This window comes from Rosa chinensis, chromosome 2 (assembly GCF_002994745.2).
Source record: "Rosa chinensis cultivar Old Blush chromosome 2, RchiOBHm-V2, whole genome shotgun sequence".
Taxonomy (NCBI): Eukaryota; Viridiplantae; Streptophyta; class Magnoliopsida; order Rosales; family Rosaceae; genus Rosa; species Rosa chinensis.
In genome coordinates, this window is record NC_037089.1 from 43348922 (window position 1) to 43354986 (window position 6065).

Consider the following 6065-nt stretch of genomic DNA (forward strand, 5'->3'; position numbering starts at 1 on the left):
ATCAATTTGATGTGAAAATTTCTTCTTATGTCTCTTTCATAAGTGTATGTATCAAATCCCAACATGATGTAAGTCCTAACTTATCTCAGACTTAAAAAGAATAGAAAGAAAATAACACGATTGCCCTAGCGATTCATTTTCCAATCAACTTATTTAAAATTTTTCTTTTTCAAGTCTCTTAACTTTACATTATTAATTAAGTCAACTAACCAATATGTCACGACTCACTGAAAATTTATTTGAAACTTATGACCTCTACTTTATTTCCTTTCTATTTATGCATTTGAATCACTGAAGTAATGAAACTTGAGAACAAAAGTGTGGAAGTGGTTCTTACGGGTTGATATCACACTTTATGAGTTGTCATCAATTCTACATTCACTTATAAAGCGTACAATTGAGTATATTCATAGAGAAATTCTGGGTAGGACTGCCACGTGGTAGGGCAGTGAGGCCCACCAATCAAAACTAAAAAAAAAATTCTTGTTCCAAAACTGTCCTCAATTTGCAAGGTAAAATACCCAAAGTACCCCCTGCTAGACAGTGATTGGAGGGCCGCACTGCCCCACCACGTGTCAGCCCTAACTAAGACCTTCTCATATTCATATTCACCTATGGTTATCAACATAACTACAATTACACAGGTCTTAGATTCTTTTTCTTATAAATCAAGAATTAATTAAGACGCTACACCAAATAGTATTGTCTCAGTATCGACATAACTCAAGCCGTTAGAAATTTGGACAACAACTATGTTAGTATATTAGGTCAAAAACTTGATAACCAACTTAATCGTCATCATCATCCATTCACTTATATGTAACTTCATTTTACACGTACATTATACTTAGACACTATAGGGATTGTATCTCTAATTGATTAAGATCAATGAAGGTCTAAGTCAAAAGTTTCGAATAAGGAGTGAAACCATAACTCATTAAGATAATTTAAAGTAGCTGCCGAACCACAATATTAAATTAGTTAAAAGTATTTTAGCAGATTTCCTATCGTGGTTTTAATTATTTTGAGAGTATGTTTAGTTTTTTTTTTTTTTCCTTCTGTATTATAGGGAAGCAAAAATAAAATATTTAGCCACTTTTCTTCTCCAACTCTAACAAATTCCTATTTTACAAAAATTTCTAAATCTCTATAATTATTTTTAAAATTTTAGGAATGCTGTAAATTTAAGAAATTTGATTTTATTTGGGTCCTTGACCCAAAGCACCAAAATAGACTAAAATGATCTCACTTACCCCAACAAGTGATTTTTGTTCCCACTACCCAATGTAAAAGGAAAATACACTTTTAGGCTCAACTTAATTATCAAATTACGTTAATACCATTGACAATCTCTTTTCACCCTCTCCATTTCGACTTGCCCGATGGAAACTCTCTCTCTCTCTCTCCCTCGGTGCAGATCGCCAGTGCTGGAATCTATCCTCGTTGCTGCCCCTGCTTTTGCTCGCTATTTCTCTCTCTCTCTCTCTCTCTCTCTCTCTCTCTCTCTCTCTCTCTCTCTCTCTGTGTACAGATCGCCCGCATCTGACTCTCTCTCCTCATCACCGCATCGTTTTTGATCGCTGTGATTTTCTCTCCGTGCAGATCGCCAACGCCGGACTCTCTCTCATCGCGGCCTCATTTTTTATCACTGCGATTTCTCTTGGCTCAGATAGTCGTGCCGGATTCCCTGCCACGTGCTTCTCTCCACCCTTGGCTCCGTCATCGTGGGCGGCTTTATCGTCGTGGGTGGCTTCATTGTTGTGTCCTCTCGCCTGTGTAAGCTCAATTTCGTTATTTCCCATTGGATTTTGTCTCACCGCCACTCGCCTGAAGACGACATTCGGTGGTCTGCAACCAGGAAGAAGGGAGAAGGGGACGTAGGTGCCCAGATCATTTTCTAGGTGCCCAATCAAATTTTTTTTTTTTGTGTTTTTCTTTGTAAACTGTGGACAGAATGAAAGAAAAATAGAAAAGAAAAAACGTGTTATTATCTCATAATATAGGGCTATTGGGGGCCAATAGACTTCTATTGGGAGCAATAGACATTTTGAATTGATGTAATCTCCTTGTTTTTCTTCTTTAATCAAACCTTTGTTGTCTAAATTTAGAAAATTAGTTCCCATTCTAGCGACTGAAAATTCTATAGGGAAAATAGACGACTATTGGGGGCAATACATGACTGATACTAGTCTATTGGGGGCAATAGACGTCTATTAGGGGCAATAGTCTATCGGGGCAATAGATGTCTACTGGGCGCAAAAAAAAAAAAACTTTTCCGTGAGATTTCAGCAAATTCCTGTGGGCAAAGGCACGTGACAGGATCTGGCTGCCGGTGACCGAAATCCGGCAATCCGGTTACCTGTGACCGAACTCAGGCGGCCGGTGACGGGGCTCCGGCGAAGTCTCATATGGTTTCTCTCTCTCTAAGTAATAAAAGGTGAGGGTAAAATGGTATTAAAAAAATTTAAAAAAAAAAAAACTAATGAGGTATTAGGGAATACCTCATTAGAGTCTTTGGGTAAGAGGGAATTAAAAAAAACTTAATAGGTAAGTGGGAAAAAAATCTCTAAAAATGGGGTAAATGGTCATTTCTTTCCTCACTATCCCCAAAATGGGATAGTTATAGGGATCTGTTGGAGCATAAGAAGCTCATTTTTCACTAAAATAAAGAAAAATCAAAATATGGGATAGCCGTTAGAGTTGCTCAAATGACTATTCATTAACTTTGGTTATCTCGCTCCTAAATATAACAGGCGAGATAAAACTCTCTACTATTATTATTAATTTAAACAATTCATTTAAGTTGTTCTATGTAATTTATAATAACATTTAAACTACATTTCTACATTTTATAAAACTAGCCAAAATAGAGAGAATTTGTGTAGATGTATTTTTAAAGTGACTAGCCAAAATAACTTTTAACTACTTAGATAAAATTTGACTAAAAAAGATAGAACTGCTAATTAGGGGGGTGGCTATAGCCAGTTTTCTAGTAGTGTAAAGCTGCTACAAGCAGAATAGTAGCTCCTAAAATTTACACACATACTTTAAGAGGAATAAGTTTGTTATTAGCCATGCACTAAACAAGAATAATAGAAGAGAGTTCAATTTAAATTTGAGACGTGGCAAAGAAAGAAAGAAAGAAAATAAAGAAGAAAAACCGAATGCATGAACATGCCCAAAAAAGTTATGAACTAATTACAGCATGAGTTCTGAACAGGCTGTAATTCATTGTTTATGATATATATATATTTAATAATAATGTAGGATTCCTGACTTCCTGTGCTCTTTCTGGTTTTGTTTCTTTGACAAAGACATCTTAAAGGTGAGGCACGAACAGTACTGTATCTTAATAGAAGATCTCAGTCTCATCTACTCTTCCACCGAATAAGTCACCGAATAAGTCAAATTAATTCATAGTACATAATAAAGCGAGTCCCCAAATCTACATAGTACATAACAAACGGAGTCCCCAAAACCTTCATATATACTTCAATGCACTATTATGACAATGGTTATCAAAGAAACAACAAGAAAAGCAGCTGCGGCACTATCATCACTATTATATATATAATTATTTTCTTTTTGTTTCATAGTTATTATGAATACTTGAAGAAAAAGGAATCTGCACTGCATCCTACATATTAAACAAAAAAAAGAAAGAAAATAAACCACATAGAAAAGGATCAAGAAGTTCTCTGGTGAGAACAAGGATACCCTAGCTAGTCTAGGGTTCAAAAAGGGCTTCTCTGTGTCTGGCGGTCAATAGTTTTGGTGTCAATCAAAACCCTAATCGCAGCGGGAGCATGGTTTGTTCTTGTTTGGACCACAAAATAATATAGGCTCGAATAAGTATCAACGTAGTTAGTAAATCCCTAATTGTCACTAGCCTTGACAAAGTTGTCTCGTACCATAATTGCAAGCCTTGACAAACATCACGTATGGAATATATGGGAAGTAATGCGAATGCTTCTATTAGGGACTATATAATGTTTAGTTAAACTGACTGCATTTATTTTTAACTATGTATGTTCTGGTGATACTCTAATGAGTATCATGTGTTAGAAATTACTCTCCGTTGGGTTGTTTTAGAATTTTTTTTTCATTGTACATGGGTCTAGGTTCCAATGTATTGATGATTCGTGTTGACCAATTGGTTACTAAATAATATTATTCTTTATGCTCAAGATAGAAAAAAATACGTAGAAAGAAACGCATGTGGTCAGAATTATATCGTCAACCTTCATTAAGTATCTTTCCAATAAAATGAACCGTGTATCAGCAAACATGAAACAATTTTATGCATTTAAAACTTAATATTTATTAATTTAAAATTTAAGTACAAATGCAAAGAACTTACGGAGAATAATCTTACCCTAAACTTTAAAGAATCAATTTCATTGTCCTATAAAAACTCTAACTCTAAACCTTCAAATTCAATATTTTTATCTTGGCCATAAAAACTTGATGTGATTAAGGATGTCTGGCTTAAATTTGGGGGATCATGAGATGATTACAAAGTGATGACCAAATTCAAGGAAAATTCTTAAGGCTTTAAAAATTTATAATGAAACATAAGGCGCGCGTCCATATAAAAGACAAGGACAAATACTTTTGTATGCTTATTGAGGGAAACGTAGCGTTCATGCTAATGGCACTAATAGAAAAAAAAATAGAAAAAAAAAGAAAAAGAAGAAGAAGCAGCACATATAGAAATGAAGAAAAAATTGAAAACAGAAGCAACTCATATGAATATTGGCCCCCATGCAGGTCTTCTCACTGGGTCCCATAAAACAATGTGAGAAGAAGATCTCCATCTTCTTCCAAATCCTCAATCCCCCTCTTTTAATTTTGCCCTCCTCCTAGCCTATTCCTTTCACCTCTCTCAGACCCTCCATTATTGCTAGCTTTGCTTTATTAGCAAAAAAAAAAAAAATCAAGCTAGTTCATCAGGTTCTCCACTGATCCATCAATCCATCATCGACGATCCATCACTGCGAGATGTCTCTCGAAAGAGGCAAGGAATTCTCAGGAGGAGAAGGATCGTCATCGGGGTACTCGAGTCCGAGTCCCACCGATCATCATGACCAGCAGCAGCAGCCAGCAACGCCCAGCAGGTATGAGTCGCAGAAGAGGAGGGACTGAACACTTTCGGGCAGTATTTGAAGAACCAGAGGCCCCAGTCCTCTCTCCCAGTGCAATTACAGCCATGTCCTCGATTCCTCAGGTACCTCGACCAGTTCGGGAAGACCAAAGTCCATCTCCAGGTTGTATGTTTTACGGCCAGCCGGAGCCACCTGCGCCTTGCACCTGTCCTCTCCGGCAGGCCTGGGGAAGCCTGGATGCTCTCATAGGAGGCTGAGGGCTGCTATGAGGAGAACGGTGGGGCCCCTGAGAGCAACCCTTTTGCGAGTGGTGCAATCAGGGTATACTTGAGGAGGTCAGGAGTGTCAGGCCAAGGCTCGAGGGATCCTTACAAGAAGAAGAAGAAGAAGTCGACGGCGACAACTCCGAGCGGAGCAGCAGCAGAGGCGGAGGAGAAGGACCTGGAAATAGTGATCGTGATTCTTCAACAAGTTCTATCATGCACTTCTCTGATCGATGCTGGGCTCATTTCAGAATGTGGTAACTCTTCAATAATTAATACATATCACTAATTGCCTTGGTTTTCTTGCATTCATGGCATGCGTACTACTGCTAGGTGTTTGATAACTTAATTCTAGTGTTGGTCTCATTTCGTGCATTGAGTTCTGGTGGTTGTTTGAATTTAATGAACCTGTCTGAATCATTTTTTCCTCACAATTTTATGTAGTCAAAATCCTTATTAATAAATGAAAACCCCCATTTTCTAGGTACTACAGCCGGTTGTTCTGTCATTCTCAACCCAAGAAATTGAAAACCTAACAATTAATATTATGGGTAGACAAATTGTATTTCTGGTGATGATCAGCAGCTCTAACTACATAACTCCAAAATAGATTCAATATATGCAGAGAATAGAGTTCAAAAAATCTTCATATCAGAACCAATAATGATCTCTGCATATATCACACACACCCATGCAC

The 6065-nt window shown here is 37.2% G+C and overlaps 1 pseudogene; it reads left to right on the forward strand.

Annotated features, from left to right (window-relative positions):
* Nucleotides 1-4906: 4906 nt before the first annotated feature.
* LOC112184321 lies at nt 4907-5657 on the forward strand (annotated as a pseudogene).
* The last annotated feature ends 408 nt before the right edge of the window (nt 5658-6065 follow it).